This window comes from Emys orbicularis, chromosome 1 (assembly GCF_028017835.1).
Source record: "Emys orbicularis isolate rEmyOrb1 chromosome 1, rEmyOrb1.hap1, whole genome shotgun sequence".
NCBI classification, from domain to species: domain Eukaryota; kingdom Metazoa; phylum Chordata; order Testudines; family Emydidae; genus Emys; species Emys orbicularis.
In genome coordinates this window covers 16410295-16430952 of record NC_088683.1, presented here as the reverse complement: position 1 = coordinate 16430952, position 20658 = coordinate 16410295, and the positions used below count along the sequence as shown (strand labels likewise).

At 43.0% G+C, this 20658-nt stretch overlaps 1 protein-coding gene across 3 annotated transcripts in view; it reads right to left on the bottom strand.

Moving 5' to 3' along the window:
* The window catches only part of CELF2 (CUGBP Elav-like family member 2), a 445244-nt gene that overhangs the window by 81666 nt on the left and 342920 nt on the right, over nt 1-20658 (bottom strand). The gene's annotated exons all lie outside the window — the stretch shown is intronic.

Genomic DNA, 20658 nt, shown 5'->3' with positions numbered 1-20658 from the left:
TCTTGATTTGTTTGGTTTAACAAATGAACTTTGGTTCGTGATTAAGGAGTGTGTGACAACAACTCATTCAGTACCAAAGGGGAAAAGATCTGTGATTCCCATAGCTGTTGCTTGCTTAGTGACTGGCCTTCTCTTCAAAACACTTTAATCACTCATTCACCAAGCTGCCCTTAGGATGTGGCTACAATCCTGGTCTCATCAAAACTCCTAATGCACTTTTCTTTTTCAACCTGTTTCTAAACAATAAGCAAACTCCCGTGTGTAGCCTTATATAGCAATTAACACACTGTGTTGTACCCAAGGGCAATCTACAATCTCCCATTTGGAATGGCAGACTTTGCCTTTCAGAATGGGGCGCTGCCCCAGGTCACTCCCCTGCAGCTACAAGACTTTTGATCTGAAAACACATTACAAACCAGAGCCTTTTCCTTTTTTTTTTTTACACCTTCCCCCAAATCTCCACCATGCACTCTTTCTTAGCACAGTGCAAGCACATGACAGCTGTTCAGAGGATCTCTCTGATGAGCTTGCAGAGCAATTTCAGTGTACAAATTCCCATTGCACCTCAGTGGTCATTTCTTATTGCTGCTCTCAAGCCTTAAGCACTGATCCTGAAAATTGTTCTGTGGGGAAAGACACCTGAGGTTGCCTAGAGATCTACTGACTTTAGTGGGGCTCTGCACATGTGCTGGGACCTTAAGATGCAGAGCTCATTGCAGGATTGGGGCCATAGACCTTTCTCCAGTAATTCCTCCACATTTCACACAGGCATGTTGAATGGTCTGTACTATTATTGCACTCCATGAACGCAACAGGGTTTGTGCTGCCTGAAACCGTCAACTGCTATTCCCGCTTTATTTAAAAAAGATGCCAAATATGGAATTGGAAAAAAAAAATCAACAATTAAGCAGAAGATGGGAACCACACAATCATGTCAAATGTGTTTATAGCCAGAGAGGAAGAGAAAATGAGTAGCATGTGTGGTTTTTGGTAGTGGTATTTAGTTTTCGATGCTGTACTTGCTGGATTCCTTGGCAAGTAGAGAACATTCCTGTGAATCTTCCATAGAATCTACTCAAAGTTCAGAATGTCCCACAAATCAATACACTCCTTGCACTGCTTGCAAAACCTCTTCTGTTTCATTCCCTACAGTGTCTTAAGGAACAAGCAGAGCCATATGGTGCACGTAGTCACTGGGATGTGTAAAATACTTTATTTTAACAATCCCGTTTTCTTTGATCCATTTATTTCCCAACCGGACTCTAACAGCCCAGTGCCTGTCTGCCATCTTTCTGATTTTCATCTAATATCTAGGGAAGGGGAATGTCTGTTATGCTTTGTTTCCTTTACCTGATGTTTAATTGTTATCTTGACATCAGCAATATTAAGGGAGATTTAGGTTAGATATTAGGAAAAACTTTCTAACTACAAGGATAGTGAAGCCCTGGAACAGGTTACCTGGGGAGGTTGTGGAAACCCCTTGGAAGTTTTTAAGAACAAGTTTGACAAACATCTGTCAGGGATGGTCAAAGTATACTTAATCCTGCCTCAACGTGGGGTGGGTCATGGTGAAAGAGGTGGACTAGATGACCTTGTGAGGCCCCTTTCATTCCTACGTTTCTATGTGCACTGCAGGGGAATTTAAGTTCATGGGAATGTGGGAAAGTGCATCGCCCCCATCAAGGGAAAAATCAAACAAGAAAAAAGTGGCATAACTCGCTAAAATGAGCCCATTATCTGCATTGCCTCTTTGCTAAGCATTTGAAAGATGAAGTCATCAATGAGCGAAAGGAATTGTTTAGGGTGATGCAAGAGGGTGTAACTAGGAGCAATGAGCAAAGGAAAATTTAGGCTGACTGTTCCAGATATATTGTTTGACATTAAGGTCTGTAATGTAGAACAGTCTCCTGAGGGAAGTGCTGGAATTAGCATTGCTTGGGTTATGTCAGATCGACAAAGCCCTGGAAAGCATGCAGTCATGAAAAACCAACCCAACCCACCTATTACACTAGATGGGGAATCAAACTATCTTCCTGTCTTTATACAGCACTTAACACTACAGCATCTAAGCAGATAGATTTAGACCAGAGCTGGTTCCATCTGTAATTTCTACAAGTTGATGGTTCTAAAGTGAAGCATCTTTTTAGTTCCATCCTAGAGAGGTTAGACATAGAGGTCAATTGTGGATCAAGCTCATAAGGAAAGTGTTCTTTGTAGCGGTTACCATCAAAAAGCCATAATCGTTTGGCACTTTATCACCCAAAGTAATGTTTTTTCAGGGAGCCCAGAACTATGAGTGGCCTTCTTACCCCTCTGCCTTAGCAACAGAGAGACTTGCTGGAGCTAAACTAAGGGTTTGTCTTCACTATCGGGGTAAGCCAACCCAAGTTACGCTACTACAGCTACGTGAATAACGTACCTGGAGTCGACGTAGCTTAGGTCGACTTACCGTGGTGTCTTCATTGCGTTGTGTCGACGGGAGATGCTCTGTGGTTGACTTATCTTATTCTTCTCAGAGAGGTGGAGTACCAGGGTCGACCAGAGAGCGCTCTGCCGTCGATTTAGCGGGTCTTCACTAGACCCGCTAAATCGATACCCACTGCATCAATTGCAGCCGGTAGTGAAGACAAGCGGTGAGTGACCGCTCCCTGTCACCCCAGTCTGTTAGCCAACCATACAATTTCCTCTAAAGCTCTGCCAGCTTTTACTATGCCTTGCAGATAACACTTGATGCAACCTAGTTCCCGAACATCCTGGAAATGGGTTCTTCACCAATAGCCAGCCCGTTACTAGACACTCTCAGAAATTACCAAGTCTGCGGTCTCCAGAGTGAGAGTTATGCACACCAGCCTGCTAGCTGAGCTGAGGAGTCACACTTTTGTATTAATACACTGAGAAGAACTTATAGTAAAACCAAGAATAAGTTTATGAATAAAGCACAGAGATACTAAACAAAGAGAACAGAAACAGATATGGTTACAAATAAAACAAAATATATAAGTTCTAGTCTGGTAGAAGTAGGTTAACTCTAGCAAATTAATCTTCTCTGAAGCAGCCTTTTCCCTAAAACCTTTTCTGTAGAGCTTGCTGGTATTCGGTCTGGAGAAGAACTCTGTGTGGCTCAAAAGCTTGTCTCCTTTACCCAACAGAAGCTTGTCCAATAAAAGATAGTACCTCACCCACCTTGTAACTTTCATCATGGCATAATTACCACTGATTTGCTATTAGGCCACTAGTTTGTCCTTTTTGCAAAAATAATTAACAGTGCTATTCATGACTCAGTTGTGACTGTGGTTCGCACCTAACTGCAAAATTTCTCAATCAAAACTGTGGGCCCGATTCTCTCCTCAGCAAGCTGTAAATCAGGATAACTCCATTGTACTCAATAAAGTTACATTAGGGCCAACTAGCATGAGATCAGAATCAGGCCCTGTGAGAATAACCTGCAGAATATCCGTAGTAAGGCGGGTACAAAACACAAAAACAGGGCATCTGGAAAAAAAAGGGTGGTAAAAAACATTACCCTGTTAGTTTCCTTACATGAGCGGGCTCATGTTGAAGCTTGTTTAACCCTGGCCATCACCAATTGATAAGTTAGCAACCTTTAACACTAGATTCAATAAAACATGCCATTTATAACCTGAAATGGGTTTTACAGAGTCACTGGTTCGCATCTCATTATTAAACTCATTGCTGACCTCTAGAGACAGCTGCCGTGACAATACATATTATAAGCTCTCTACCCATAAAATATTTAAAAGTGTGTGAGTGTGGAGGGGGGAGATTGAATCTGGAAGAGGTGTGCAGTGAATAAGAAAATTAAAGGGGGCAGAGACGAGGGCTAAATAGGTACTTTCTGTTCCCTCTACAATGAGCAAAAGGGAAAATAATCGGAGCATTTTATATCTTGCTTGTATAACTGTAGGCTATAAAGTAATAAAATAGCTGCGCTTTCCTAGGTCCTCCAAAAGATTACAGATGATATAAACCTGTTTCAAATTAGATGCCACCCACTAGAATCATGTCATCTACTGAAATGAAGGATTTCATGTCTTATCAGAAAGCAGTTATTGTAGATATACATCAGAAAGCCACACACTTATGTATCTCCAGGTGAGTGATTTCTCAATATGTCATGCTTTCATAACTAAAAACAGTGGAGACGTTTTTCTGTGGCTTGAAGGAAGCATTGCTTATAAAAGTGCAGTATTTATGAGAATGATTTTGCAGTTAATAAATAGGGAAGAAATAAAGTAATGCATGTAAAAAAATTTGCACATCAACGACACCCTGAATGCAGCTCAGACTCCATGGTAAAAGGAAACAACTGGTATTTTCTATCAGCAAGGTTGACTGTAGAACAACCTCCCAAGAGATCTGGTAGAAGCCCCATGTCTCGAGCTCTTTGAAACCAGACTGGAGAATATACTGTAATAGAGAACTAGCCTGCATCATCAAGGTTTTCTGTAGCTCCACTGATGTGCATGATGCTGTACAGACAACAACAATACCTAGCTCTTATGTAGTGTTTTACAGAGGAAGTAAGCATCATTATCCCTATTTTTCAGATGAAGAAACTGAGGCACGGAGAGGTGAAGTGACTTGCCCAAGGTCTGCCAGCAGCAGAGCCAGAAATAGAACCCAAGTATCCTGAGTCCCCGTTCTGTATGCTACCCACTAAACCACACAAGGTCGCAGTGCAAGATAGCGTAAAAACTAGGACCCCAATCTGACAAACGGATTCTAATGTGGCTCCACACGGGAATTGGACCAACTGCTTGAAAGATGTGCAATCCCACATAAGTCGATAGGAATTTTACTGTTGGCTTTTCTGGGAGCAGGAGCAGACCTCAAGTCCTGGCCTATAAGTTAAAGATGACTAATTAGGTGTTTTTCATTGTTTTTTTCTGAGCGGGTACAACCATATATAAATACAACTGTGCTGGAAAAACACTCTCAGAGGTACAGATCCTGTCTCGCTTTCAAGCCTCAAAGTCATCTTTTCAACAGTAATAACTCTACCTATTTACATTCTTGTCAAAACCATGTGACATCTGTAAGGGGGAAAATAAGCAAAGTAAGAGTCTATTTCTGGCAAAAATTTTGCAAGGAAATTAGATTAACCTGGGTGGAATTCTATCTGGGAATTTGGAGTCTGTCATGGTGATTAAGTCATCATTTCTGTCAGACTACTCTAATCGGCTGTCAAATACCATTCCACAGCCCCATCTGTAACGTGGCTTCCTAGTTATTCCGTGTATGTTACCTTCTGTATACAAAACAAATACCAAACAAGGTGGTGTGCACAGTTTAGCATTTAGAAGAGTCATTAGCTGTGATTATTATTGTGTGTTTTCACATCGCACAACAACATAAGCTTACAGCTTGTTTTATTTATTCAAAGAATATTAAAAAACAGGTGTAGTCAAACATGGAGTGCTAAAGGTGAATTGGAGAGAATTCTCAGCAGACATTGGTATGCATTCAGTATCTGCCACGCTAGCAGCAGTTGCTTAACCCTTTCTTCAATATTAGCACAGTTAGGGTGGAATATTATAAAATCACTGGGGATTTGGACACCCAATTCCCATTAACTTTGATGGGAATTGTGTATCCAAACCTTTAAAGCAGCCTAGCCCCTTAATCTCAGCCTTAATGTCGACATATACTACTGTCCCAGTGCCTTATAAATCCACCTGTCCTGCGGAACGGAGGTTTTTTGAATGTGTGTGTTTGTTTTAAAGAGGGGCCCAGTATCAGTCAATGGCATTCACCCTGAAAGCATGATTGTCCCTTCAGTGCTGGAAAAAGGGCTGCTGGGCCTGATTTTCGGAGGTGTGGAACTCCCTCAGTGGAATTTTTGTGAATTTCCATGCTTGATGGGGATCACCCACTTTCCAACCTGTCCTTATTGTTTCTGATGCAGAAGAAAACCACAAACCAAGCAGTCCCGTGTGTCCATGTTGATCATCCTTTGGCTTCAACCAGTTCAACACTTTGGTCGCTCACTGGCCCCCTACAATTCTGGGTGAAGGGAGGAGTTTCCTTCAGAGTTCAGCACAGTGTGACTCCAAGCAAGGGGCTTAGAAGAGCTCAGCATGCTGAGAGTGACCCTCTATCTCTGTGGCTCTTAATATTGCTCACTCTCCAGCCCTTAATCCTTCCAAAATCCCCAACCCATCAATACCACTCATTTCTCTGGAGCTCTTAATCCCATTCTTCCCATTTCATGGTCTCTACTGTTACCTCTTCTCCTCTTGGCTCATCTGTCCCCACTTCCCCACTGCTGTTTGTGTTTTACTATGCCCTCTCTTGGCTCACCTCTCACATCTCCTTCTTCTGCAGATCACCTCTCAAGAAAATATGATGTAGCTCTTTGGACGATTAGGCCAAATGTTCTGGAGAAGCTTCAGAGAACTCCCCTAGGAGTTTACCGGAGTCACTATGTAAGTGGTTTCAGGGATGAAGAGGAGTTCAGATACCTCCACACACCCTGTGTTAACCAAGTCTGCCTATAAGGGAGACTTCCTGGGGAGGAGGGAAATAAAGGGACCATGGAAGAAGCAGGGGTAGTAGAGATTTGGCAATATGCTGCCAATATTGTAGCTATGACTCAAGAGCAACAGGCTCTACCGAGATGTACCTTCAGGGAAAGGTATACGTTAGTTACCATGCATCTGAAGAAGTGAGGTTTATATAATGAATTTGTAAGCTGTAGAATATTCTCTATATTAACTGCGGTAACCAACAATGACTAAAAAAGGTCTGTTTCAAAGCCCACCGAAGTCAGTGGAAAGACTCATATTGGCTTCAGTGGGTTTCCCTGATAAGAGAAGCATCGTTTAGTGGTTGGAGGAAGGACTCAAGGTTCCCAGCACTGGCTTGTTTAGGTAAGTCGCTTTTTCCTCACTTTACCCATCTGTAAAAGGAGTCTAATATGTTGCTACCACACTGGTGTGTTGTCAGGCTCAATCAATTAATATGTGTAATATGTTCATAAGAAATATCTTCCATTCACAAGTCCATAAACCAGGTTCTTTGTTCTGTAGCCATACAACACCCAACACAAAGGTCCCCAGGTCCATGACTGGGGCTCCTAGATGTTAATGCCATACGAATAAATAAAAGCATTAATATATCCATATATGTGAATAGGGTTGGTGCACAACAAATATAGTCCCTGTCACAATGCATAACATCATTATGTTCTATTAAGAACATATGGAACAAGCCAAGAGCTCATTTCAACAAGTTGTTTCTTTTATACGAGAACATTGACACTGCTGAAATTCAATGACTTTTGGAGGTTTTCCAAGTCAGTCATCTGTAACACACTATATTCCATTTTTTAAAATTCAATTAACTTGAGCGACTTAAAATAATGCTGCGCTTTAAAATAAATGCATATCAAATTGAGATATATATTGAATGGTAAATACCATATGTCTCCCCAAACGATAGCTTGCATTTCTTTTGGTAAATATTCCTGACATCTTATTAAGCATCTTGTAATCTACCTTGGATAAAGATACTACATACATAAGCACTGGTTTAAAGCTAACCTGCTAAATTAACAATTATTTTACTCAGCTGACCCCTGATGTAAAGGAGTAGTGGGGTCAAACCATCTGCAGACCTGAACTGAAATTCGTATTCTAATGATCCCTTCCACAGTTTACCTCCCGCATCCTGCAGGTCTGCCAGCCACATTTATGAATTAGCATTTAACACTTTGTCTTCTTTTAAAATTATAACCTCACGCCCCCCACCCGCAGTCTGGTGGTTTTAGAAATGGCAACTTCATTTCATAATGTACGCTCCCGTTCATTGGATCCCCTCACTCCTTTCCACCCACCCATGTTGCTGTGACTTTGGGACATATGCAAGTCAGATAGAAGTACCTCCCCTTCCTTAACTTCGCTCTGACATTTTCTCTTAATAATCATCTGCAAACAAAAATGATTAACTATCTTTTCTTCAGACAAATGAGCCTTTACAAAACCCATTCAATCCTAAAAATAATATCAAGATGGATTCTACATCTTGTTTGGAATAATGCCTTGGGGCTACTTTGCATTATCCGGGCTTAAAAAACAAACCCATTGAAACATCTGAGCAAAACACCAGATATTGTTTTAACAGTGATATTTATTCATCTCGTCTGTGGCAGCAATAACTTTTGTTGACATTTTGCCAATTGAAGTTTGCACTCCAATATTTTTTTCCTTCGTCACACTACTACGGCACCATCCATCCAAAGATCACAGAGCGCTTCACTAATCATCGACTGAGCCCCATAGTTCGAGGTATGGTATATAATCATCCATACTTCTGAAGAAAATGAAAATGAAGCACAATGAGATGATGGCCAAGGTAATAGAGTGAGGCATTGCCAAAGCATGAATTAGAATCCACGGCACCATTGCTCTGCCTATCTATGGTACTTATATAGCCTCTATCACCTCAGTATATAAATCCTTCACCATCTTTAATATATTGGTATTTAATGTATGAGGTAGGGTAGTGCAATTATCCCCATTTTACACATGGGGACTTGAGACACAGAGAGACTTATATGTCTACACTGCACGGTAAGCCCAGGTCTGACCTGGGCTTGTGGACTTGGTGTTAGCAAGCCCGTGCTTGGGTGTCCACACTGCATGGTAAATCGGGATTTATAATTGCTTGGCCTGTGTCTCACAGCCATGCTAATGCACCCAGACCTTCTGACTCAGGTCTGTGGCTTGATCTGCATCTACTGTGCAGAATGAGAAGGTTTGGACCTGAGTCACAGTAGGACTTGGACTCTGATCAACCCCACCTAGCAGTGTCCTAGGACCTGGGTGCTTGCTGACCCAAGTCTGAATGATTTGTGTGTGGACAGAAGGGCACTTGGGCTTAGTAAACAGTGTAGCTCTACCCTCAGTGACTTGCCCAAGATCATACAGGTAACCAGTGGCAGAGCAGGGATGTGAACCCAGGTCTCTCAAATCTCAGAATCAGTGGGTCATCATTCCTACAATAACTATCACCACAAGGGCACCAGGCCTCCTTACTGCCATTGGGTAAAGTTTTCAAAGGTGCTTAAGTGACTTAGAATCCCAAGTCCCATTTCCGAAAGTGACTTAAGCACTTAGGAGCCTAAGTCTTATTGCATGCCACTCAGGTGCTTTGAAACTGTACCCTGTCACTCTCTCCTCATGGCTATTATCTGTACCCATTTGAGGATTCATTTCATTTTCTCCTCACTAGCTAGTTCGCATCCCTTTACCATAAAGAATACTAGCACCACGTGAGGAGAAGTGTCTCACAGAAAGGAAAAATACAGAACTTCACTAGAATCCAGAGACGAACAACTAAAATGACTACAGGGTTGCGGTATGCAGTTGTGTGCATGCGCACTGCGATCTCCTTATGTGCCACTTTCAGATGTGTACACAACTGCCAGTTTTGCATAAGGAAAAGCACAACTCCCGAGTAAAACCAGGAAACTTAGGCCATAACACCACCCCCTAATTTTTTATTCTCAAGTTCCGACCAGCCTTTCAGGCTTTGGCATGCATTCCAAATCAACGGCAAGGCTGCTGTTTTCAATGAAGTCATTTTTGAATCATCTGAGTGCAAAAGGACCATGTTCTTGGATGGAAAACAGGGCTGGAGCAAAGCAATACAGGGGCCCCAGGCATGCCATAATATAGTCCCCCCCCACGTCTCTGCTCCTATAGCCCCCCAGAACGGCAGCAGAATGGAGTCCCTATGTCCTCCCCAGGAGTGGCAGTACTTATTCCAGCAGCAAGGCATATACACTTGAGTGAGTGGGACAAATCTGCTTGAAATAAAATTATTCTACTTAACTGCCAGGGGGCAAATTTGTCACATACACATGGGAGAAAGAAGAAGGGCAACATGCAGTGCTACCTATGGATTGTCTTAACTCAGGAAGTTCCTTCGAGAGGAAATGTAGCCAAACTCCAAACCTGCAGACAGTGGAACTTTCTGTGCCTGCATCCTGTAGATAACTAACTGCTTGGTTTGCAAATAACGCATGGGGGGGGGGGGGGAAGTAGATGAACAATAAGGGGTCACAAGAGGGGCGGATATATGTAGCTTGCTAACTATGTATGGTAATGATAGCAAATTTTGGCCAAATATGGAGCAATAGATTATCATAGTCAACTGCATACAATGCTTTGGTGTAAGTGTTTTCGGGGTTCTTGCTGACTTATGAGCTTGAACCCAATTGCAATTGAAATAAACGGATCGCCCCTCCCGGGGCTCCTTGCTTGATTAGTTGTGTCCGTCTCTCCTTATTCCTCAGCTGGAATGGACAGAAATTTCTACGACATGCTGCTCTCTTCTCCTTCCACATGCAGAGTCCTCTGCTGGATAGGTGTTGCTGGGGGCCCCCCCCATAGCAGTGGCTCTTGGTGCTAACACTCCACTGAGATTAACAGGGCAGTTCTCCCTTCTCAGAGCTATCATTTCTGGCTCTCTGTGAACTCAGGAAGAGGACCCCCTACACTGGTTACACTGGGGGTCACGTTTTCAACATTTTCTTTGCAATCATGCTGGCTAAAACCTTATTTTCCCCTTGCTCCTTAAAGGAAAGCTGAGATTCCAGCCTTATCAGGTGACTGCAGGAGTTGAGGCACTATGCACTGTCTTACAGTGCCTAGGCTTTAATCTGGTCCTGGGGAAAACTTCTCTTTCTTATGCTCTGAGTCCACAAAAACAGCTACATTTAATTTTACCAGTTTACCAAAGAGAATTCACTGTCAGGCTAGGAATAACATGAGAATTTTTTGGCCCAAATAAAAGTTTAGAACCCCCCCCGCCCCCCCCCCCCCCCCCCGAAGAAAATAGTGACTTCTCTAATGAAAGCTCCTGCTCAGCTAGGACTTAGAACATTCTTACTGTGACACAAAGATGCCTATCAAGTAGGAGCTTCATTTGACCATATCACTTTGTTTTGCACTTTTCTGCGTTAGCACCTTTGTAACCGGCATATGGGGAAATCATGATGCGATTACTGAAGTGCGATATATCCCATACCTCAAGCTGCATCACCGCAAAGATCAAACTAACACTTTAAAATGAACGACAGGTGGCAAAAATGTGAAAGGCAGCAACATTTTAGGAGGGCAAGAAAGTCTACCTCTGGGCTCCCTATTTTTCAGTGACAACACCCCAGATCCAGTTGTCTTCTCCTTCATTTGTGACTTCTCTAAGTCTCGGGGACACAGCCGTCTCCAATCACTTCTTCTGTTTTGCGCTATGGGGTTTCTGATAGACGTTTGTTCATCTTCCCAGCAAACCTTCTGCCTGATTTGCTGTGCAGAATGAAAGGCCACCTTGGACCACTGGCTCACTTCTGTCAGAATGTGAAGTCTATTATTTGACTCAAAACTAAAATTCTAGCTTGTTTTATAATATTATATATCTTTTAAAACATTCCTATTGCAAGTACTTAATACTTGCATTACAATATAACAGCAAGAACATCTTATATTTAAAGAATATGTTCACGATAAGCCTAAAATAGGCAAAACTATAATGTCCATTGAAATGCTTCCTTTCAAATTAGAAAGGAGGGGATGAAGGTTCATAGAAAGTCTTAGTGGTCTTGATGTGGACCTTCTGCACTTTTCACTTAGAAAAGGCGAGGAAGAGCTTTGAACCAGGAAGGCATTTCTTTATTCACAATTCCCGTTTCTCCAGTGCAAATCGGTCAACCTTTCTTCCCATTACCAACTGAATACTAAGTCTCCTCCAGATTTCTTATAAAGTGTTACATGGGCCCCCAAACTACCTTGGAACGTGTAAGTTTATAAAACAATTTCAAGGACTAGCCACAGTATTTAGCTGAAAGGGGTTTTGAATGAATGACATGCCCGGGTTCCAAGTCTCCAGACTGGGGTATACTGAAAAACTCAGCTAGGAGTCATGACTAATAGCTCCCACATTCATGCAAATATCGGTTTATCAAGATGTCAGCTGAGACTTTCTGATCAGCAGGGCTGGGCTATCAACAGCACCTTTCCTCTCAAAGTGTTTTACAAAGTAGGGACTCTGCTATTGACTTTACATGGAAGTTGTTCGGGTACTAGGGTGATGCTTGGTAGTATAACACTGACAATCAATTGATTAATAGATAGATAGACAGGAGCTGATTAGCCAGATTTGTACTGTTAAACCGTTCTCATTAACCAATAATGTGTATTGTATTTGAAAATCTGACTAATAGAGGGCGAACATCAACTCCCCAGCAAGGAACTGCAGATATTTTATTTATGGATTTATCTGTCACCACTGAAGTTACCAAAGTTTCCCTACAATTTTCTCTTATCCTTGCCCAGGATTAAAACAGAATGGGGCCAAATCCTCAGATGGTGTAGATGGGCACAGCTCCATTGAAGCCAATGGCATTATGTCAGTTTATACCAACTGAGGATCTGATCCTTAGATTCTATTTAACACCCCACCATATCCGAATGAGCTTAAGTTTGACTAATTCTCTTTAACTTCAAATACTGTGTCAAAATGAAAGTCATCAATGTTAGTACAATACTCTACAATGGCAAAACATTTTGATATTCTATGAGGACAGGAATGATACTGCATTCTTAAATGACACACATACACCAGAACACACCTGTAAGATTACATACAATCCACTGTGTAGGTATATAAAGTTACAAACAGCAGCAGCAAAAATGTGTACATTGAGTAGTCAAGTAACCTCATAACCTTCTGTTGTGTAAACCCATTCTCCTACTTCTTTGATGTCTCTCTATCATATCTAATGCACTTTATCTGATCTTACTTTGTGGCAGGGAATGTTCATTTTACATGTCTTTAACATAGGGTTGCCAGGTGACTGGTTTTCGACCGGAATGCCTGGTCGAAAAGGGACCCTCATGGCTCTGGTCAGCATTGCTGATCGGGTCGTTAAGAGTCCGGTCGGCGGTGAACTGGGGCTAAGGCTGGCTCCCTGCCTGCCATGGCGCTGCACAGCTCCCGGAAGTAGCGGCATGTCCCCGCTCCAGCTCCTACACATAGGGGTAGCCTACGGCCCCCGTACATTGCCCCTGCACCAAGCGTCGGCTCCGCAGCGCCCATTGGCCAGGAACCACGGCCAATGGGAGCAGTGGGGGCAACGCCTGTGTTCGGGGAAGCACGCAGAGCCCCCTGGCTGCGCCTCTGCATAGGAGCCGGAAGGGGGACATGCCATTGCTTCCAAGAGCTGCTTGAGGTAAGCGCCACATGGAGCCTGCACCCCCCACTCCCGTGCCCCAACCCCCTGCCCCAGCCCTGATCCCGCTCCTGCCCTCTGAACTCCTCGATTCCAGCACAGAGCCCCCTCCCTTATCCCAAACCCCTCATCCCCAGCCCCACTCCAGAGACTGCGCCCCCAGCCAGAGCCCTCACCCCCCCACCCCAACCCCCTGCCCCAGCCCCGATCCCCCTCCTGTCCTCCGAACCCCTCGGTCCCAGGGGCTTTGATCCTGACTATGCTCCACATATGATATTCCCAAAGACTGAGCCCTCTGATTTGCCTGAAAAATGTGTTCTGACTTTTTCTTATATACCACACATAACATATAGTATACGCAAATACGTGTTTCCTTACTTATTCCTTATACAGGAAAACTCCCTTATATTTCACTAGAATCTTTCCCTGAGCAAAGACTACAGGGTTCCCTCTCTGTATTGTGTTTTATGGGGCAGATCCTCAGCTACAGCCAAAGAGCACAGGTCAAAGGATGCTTTGCAAAGGTGGCTTAAAGTTTAACTGGGCTAGGGAGGATATCCCCAGTATAAGCTTGATCTCTGGTGGCATAAAACCAACATCAGGGCTCGGACATTGTTCACCCTCCCTGCAGCCAGGTGTCACATTACTGGCTATGCACGGTCTTGAACCTGCAACTGCTTTGTGCGGGCTGTTTCCCCTGCACAAGGTAAAAGCAGCATCAGGGACACTGCAACTTATATCAGGCCGCCAGAGGTAGAATGAAAACACAGCCGAAGACTGTCGTGGTCCACAGCCATGACCCGCTTTTATCTAGCCACTCACTCTTTTGTTTGCCATACTGTCAGCAGGGAGGATGAGTGGCAAAAGAGCCTCTTTGTCAGCTCTACGCTACCAGTGCATCCCCCTTTACATTGGGGTAATCCTCCTTGGGTCAATAACATTTAGGGACAGATTACACCAGTAGTACTATGCAAAGGGGCCATACCACATGAGCTGGCGTTATAGCTTCATATCTGCAGCATGCATGGCAAACCCTACCAAAAGAAACCAGACTCACGTAATGGAGGAATTATTAATATAAACCAAGCATTTAAATACATGGCCAATTTCCAGTAGTTCTTAAATACCATCTTTTTTTTTTTCCAACCATATTTATTTTTGCATATATGGCGAGTGAGGATCGTGCGTTCAAACAACCAGACCCATTTATTACCACACGAAGTGGAGATGGGAAAAATCTATTCAGTCATCTAGACTGTCCTCAAGCTAATGCAGGATTATTCCCTACAGTATGATTTCTAACATTTTCCCAACCCAGGTACCTCTAAGGACTTTCGTCTCATTTCCTTTGGAAGACTGAACAGATCCCATTTTTCCCCGATAGTCACTCTAAATTTTCCTTCATGTAGTTTTATCCATATTTTATAATTTTATCCTCCCCTCTATGCATGATCAAAAACAATTCCTGTCCCTCTCTCTTGCCCTTTCAGAAATCAACACACCATCTACACCTAGGCTGCTACGGATGCTGGGGTTGCTGTTCCCCACAACAGCATTTTACCACTTTGTTTTTAACACAGTCTTTGATGTAAACACACCATACAATATTCCAGCACATTTTACTCGGAGGTATTGTCATGATTTGGTCACAAAATAATGTTAGTTGCTGTCTAGTGGATACCCACTCGAGCGATGGTCTAGAACACAAACACAAGCTACTTTCAGTCATTAAGATCATTGACACTTGAATGAAAATATAAAAGGCATCGCATACCTTGAAATTCTACATGAAGCTGTAATCCCATTGAGGGATTCTAGTAACAGTGAGAACCACTAGAGTGTTTTGTTTATGTTCACAAGTGGAATTACTACCTTCATTTATCTACATTTTGGAGGTATTTTTTTTAAAATCATGATTAAAAACATCTCTCTTCTCCTGCTTAATGTCTTATCTTCCCCCCAATCTCATCTCCTATCTCTCAGGTTCTGTAGTTCTGAATCAATAATAAGGATGTACACATGCTTTTAAAAGATCATTACAGACTCCCAAGTATTATTCCTTTCCTTGCAAAGCTTCTTTTTGCCCTATAACAGTATTTTCCACCCAGTGAAACAGGCACCTATTTTTGCTGTAACTGGTGAGGGCTGGAGGGGGGATGTCCGGTGTGTGTATGACTGAGGTAGATCTGCTTGTAAGATTCTCTGGCAGATTGTAAATTCTATTCGCAAATTGTTCTCTCAGAAGAAAAGTTGCTTCCCCCGCCCACCATGATTAGAGATGGTACATCTCTGAGATACAGTGGAGCAAGAGCTGGGATTGATTGCAGGCTGGTTTAATGCCACTCCTAATGACAACTTGTGAAGATTAGGAAGTTGTCAGAATCAGATATCAGCAAAGGCATGGGCTTGCTTTGTGAAGTCAGTTTGAATTAATTAATGGGTAGCTTCCCTTTGATATCACTTTGATATTTGGCTGCATCTGGATAAAAATCAACCCCAAAGGAAACTTCATTGTGTTTATCATTGCTTAGGACTCTGTTTAGCCAACTGTTTTCTATATCCAGTGGTTGCCTTTTTAATTGTCCTGGCATTGTGCACGAGAAACAGGCTTTTATTAATAAACGGAGTTGTGGTGACATGCTTTTCCATGACTGCTCCTCTCCACTGCTGAAAATACTTACAGCATGCATCCTGGGAGAAAAGTCATTAAGAGTTTCCAGCAGCGCTGCACGTGAAATGATGTACAGCTCCAGAATAAGACAAACGCCAGACTCGGCATTCAAATATATCCTCGTATTTCTTTTCCAGATGAAAAGCATGTAAATCCTTTAATGTTACTGCTTTTTATTGATAGAAAGTATGTAGTGATAATGAGACGCGCACATTGACAACATAGCATATTGGGCTGGATCCTCAGCGTGTGCAAAATGGAGTTGTTTACAACAGAGCTAAACTGGTTTATGTCTACTGAAGATCTAGACCCATCACCAAAACACTGAACTAAGCAATATTCAGTTATGTCCCCCAGTTGTTCTGAAACCTCAGATCTCCAGAAGTATATCTAGATATATCCTCGGCTATGTTTTTGGGATGGGCACCCACAACACAGCCTTCTTATAGCTGGCAGGCCAACTCTGACATTTCTTTCAGATTTTTCTTTATCTGAAGGTTTTGGATGTCTACAGAGACCATCCCATAAACAGGGTTGTACTGCAGACAGACCCTTTCATCCAGAAAAATCATAAAAAGGGCTTTATAGACGGCATATGACATATAAGGATTACTTGACCGCCACTGAGGTATAGCAGGGTCGCCAAACTCTGGGTGGAATGTGGCAGTCGTTCAGCACTAGCAACATTACACAAAGGTTTTTAGCAGTGGAAGTGAAAATTAAATTCTCCTACTGAATTTGGAGAGGGACTATTTAAGTAGGCATGCCATAATTACCCAAATTGTAATTTAAAGCAGGCGCTCGGATTAACACTCTTGCTTTTTTTCAGAATGTGCTATCTTTAAAGTGGGACCTTTGATGACTACTATGTGGGCATGATCTAGGTTTTACTTCTTAGCCAGTGTATGGCATCTTCAAACAGCACTGTGCTCCCTAGCAGCCTGCTCGAGCACTGGTTCATTACTGGTTCAGATGGGAGAGTGCCAGCTACTGAATCACTAACACTACCAACAGGCAGCACCCTGGATTGCCCCTGGAGGTCTCCCTCACAAGTAATAATCGGACCGTATTTTATGAGATCTGATGAGTGTACAGGGCACAGTGTCACAGCCAACGACCATATAGGACAGGGGTGGGCAAACTTTTTGGCCCAAGGGCCACATCTGGGTATGGAAATTGTATGGCGGGCCATGAATGCTCATGAAACTGGGGGTTGGGGTGTGGGAGGGGGTGCAGGCTCTGGGGTGGGGCCAGAAATTAGGAGTTCAGGGTGTGGGAAGGGGCTCCGGACTGGGGCAGGGGATTGGGGTGCGGGGGGGGGGTGAGGGCTCCAGATGGGGTTGTGGGCTCTGGGATGGGACTGGGAATGAGGGATTGGGGGTGCAGGAGGGTGCTCTGGGCTGGGACCAAGGGGCTCAGAGGGCAGGAGGGGGATCAGGGCTAGGGCAGATGGTTGGGGTGCAGGAGGGGGTCAGGGGTGCAGGCTCCTGGCGGCGCTTACCTCAAGCAGCTCCCCAAAGCAGCGGCATGTCCCTCCTCAGCTCCTACGCATAGGGGCAGCCAGGGAGCTCCGCATGCTGCTCCATCCACAGGTGCTGTCCCTGCAGTTCCTATTGGCTGCAGTTCCTGGCCAATGGGAGCTGCAGCGGCGGCGCTAGGGGCACGGGCAGTGTGTGGAGCCCCTGGCTGCCCCTACACATAGGAGCCGGAGGAGGGACATACCGCTGCTTCCGTGAGCTGCGTGGAGCCACGGCATGGAGCAGGGCAAGTCCCGGACCCCGCTCCCCAGCGGGAGCTTGAGGGCCGGATTAAAACATCTGAAAGGCTGGATGTGGCCCCCAGACCGGAGTTTGCCCACCCCAATATAGGAGATGGACATGATATAGGGGAACCCTTTGAAATAAGGCAAATTGCCTGGCAGACCTGGTCACAATGACAAAAGTGTGTTGCACATACAATATTAAACCCCATTTGCAGTCTGGGGTTGTGGCTGTGACCACTAGGCCATGCTTCCCAACCAGACCCTGAGTGGGGACCATTACAGGGCCTAACAGACACTGCTACCAAAGTTCTCCGATCAGCCATACAGGGACGCAAGCATGCCTACAGTGGAGCACCTATAGGGACACTACTCGAAGAAGAATGAGGTTTTCTACTTTTTTTTTAAACCAACACTTCCACATAGAAATAAATAACTTAAAAGTAATTAGAATTTTATAAATTGCATCCACTATGGTCTCTCTCCACGAACTAGACTAGTTTGTGATATAATTTCTAATATAACATTCATTCAGAAGTTCAGATTCATTGTTTAGAAGACCCAAATACTATTAGTAATGTTGACATCAAGACAGAGTAAGCAACAGAGGAGTTTATCTGTTTTGCTGATATGCACAGTATATCAACTTCAGCTTGTATTCCCTTGACACTGTTTTTTGTTCTCCGTCAAGAGAAGATACTATCCTGTAAATGGTACCTAAATACCTAAAAACACAAGTTTATTTGGATGATAAAAACTCCATTATATGACAAGGATTTTCATAGCTAAAGGAAAAATGATACTAATCAAGAGTAGAAAGAAGCTATTGGATCCTGGCTTATGCTGAAAATGTTTGACACAATTATATATATATTGTATATAAAAGCTTTTACATGATTGTATCCTCCTGAATATGATTAAAACCAGAAAAGCCTTGAGAAGTCAGCTGGTGCTGTGTTCTTCTTCAGCTTCCTTTTTTGTTGTTGCTGTTAAAAAAAGTCTTGGAATACATCATTAACTTATTAATTTCATAATACAAAGGGAATTTGGTTAAAATAGTGATGCTGCAACTTTAAATTACAGAACTAGCTTGGTATTTAATGAGAGATTTAGCACAGTGGGGTTTCTGTTAAATTAAGTTGTGCCTTCACATCACAGTGGGAAAACAGGTGTATATTGGTTTAGAATTATGGAAATGTTGACTAATTCCAAGGCTTGTAATCAAACAGCAAGGCACCCTGAAATATTTTCTTCCAAGAATCTGCATTAATCATTTATGTCTGGTCCCATTTTCTTCATGTCCACTAAAAGGCTGAAACTCAAAGGAATACATACAACATCAATTTTTTCATCTCTCTGCTAAGGATGAGGTTTATCAGCTAAAAACTATAATAAAAAGAGCGGAGTACAGTGCATTGCCAAGATAAGTTGAAATGGATAGTGGAACATACAGCAAATGAATGTAAAACAAAGCCCAAGCATTAAGAAGCTTTTCTGGTTTTCATATGGGGCCCAATACAAAACCCACTGAAGTTGATCCGAGTCTTTCCACTGTGGCCTTTGGATCAGGCCCTCATTTAGAGGATGAGACATAGGAAACACAAAAGCAATTCAATTAATCCAAGAACCTAGAGATCCTTTTGGTTGCAGGAGATGTCTTTTACTACTGAACCACACACAAACAAAATCTAGTATTACAATGAAGCAGGATGAGGACAATGTCCCATCATACTGGTCCCAATTCTCCCCTGGTGCAAATCCAGTTTGGTGCCCAATGGCAATGGGAGATGGTTTCTGTTTGTGCAGAAAGAGACTAGGTGCATGTTCAGCCATGAAATCTGTATGCTGATTCCTTCACATTCTGTAGAAACTGCTCATGTAGCCTGATCCAAAGACACTGACGTTAATGAGATTCTTTTCATAATCTTCAGTGGGGGCTAGATCCGGCCTGCAGTGAAACTGGGCTGGATCTCCAATTAAAGGGAAGTAGAATCCAATGTTCTCAGTATGCAAATTGCAGCTCCAGACAGAGTGAATCTTACTGACTTACAATGAATTTGTTTTGTGAAAACACTGCTTCAGTGTAACGAGGTGCTACAACCTCTATAAAATATTAGCATGCATTGGGTACAGAATATAGTAGAATAATATGTGCATTCAACACTGGTGATGGAGCTATTCTTGGATTATTCTATTTTCATTTAAGAATTAGGTGCAACTTGAAAGTAAAATCCAGTCTTGCCCCAGCACTTAGAATCATGTGATTATGTGATAATCTCACCTTTCATTTTTTGAAAAAAAGATAAGTTGCTAACACTAAAAACTGCAGAGGAAAACTTGGAAGCATGACCCCTAAAGGTTGAAAAAGTAGAAGGCAAAATTAAAAAAAGAACCCAAAATCTATTGTTTGAAAAATGTTTGTGATTTTTGAGCCAGTGTGATGTTCTTTGAATGCTTGGCAACACTGGTAAAAAACAGTCCAGACAACAACCCCACAATGACTGGTTACAAAGAAGTGGGAGATGCAAACTGCAGCATTTACCTACTGGCCCAAGTAAGGAGCCATGCAGAGCTGAACCACACATGAGGAGCTCCATTTAGGGCATATTCTGGGCTTCCTCAAAAGCTGGGAGTGCAACTTTGACAGCCCTTCTGTGGGCTGCACAGAGAGAAAGAGGGCTTGACGGGGCAGTCTTTGGAGTCCTAGAGATGTTATAACAAGCAACAAAGCTTTTCATTTATTTCCCTGCATCTGGGCTAGAACTTAGAGGACTTTCTAGTGCCCTCTCCCTCAGCGGCTTCCATTTAAAACTAAAGGAGGATATCCATTCCGCTATTGCAGGACTTGTGTAACAGCTATTTCACATTTAGATCATCAGATTGGCTTAAATATTTAGCTGTGACACCCTGAGTAAGTTTTCCAGACCCGGAGAAGAGCTCTGTGTAAGCTTGTCTCTCTCACCACAGAAGTTTGTC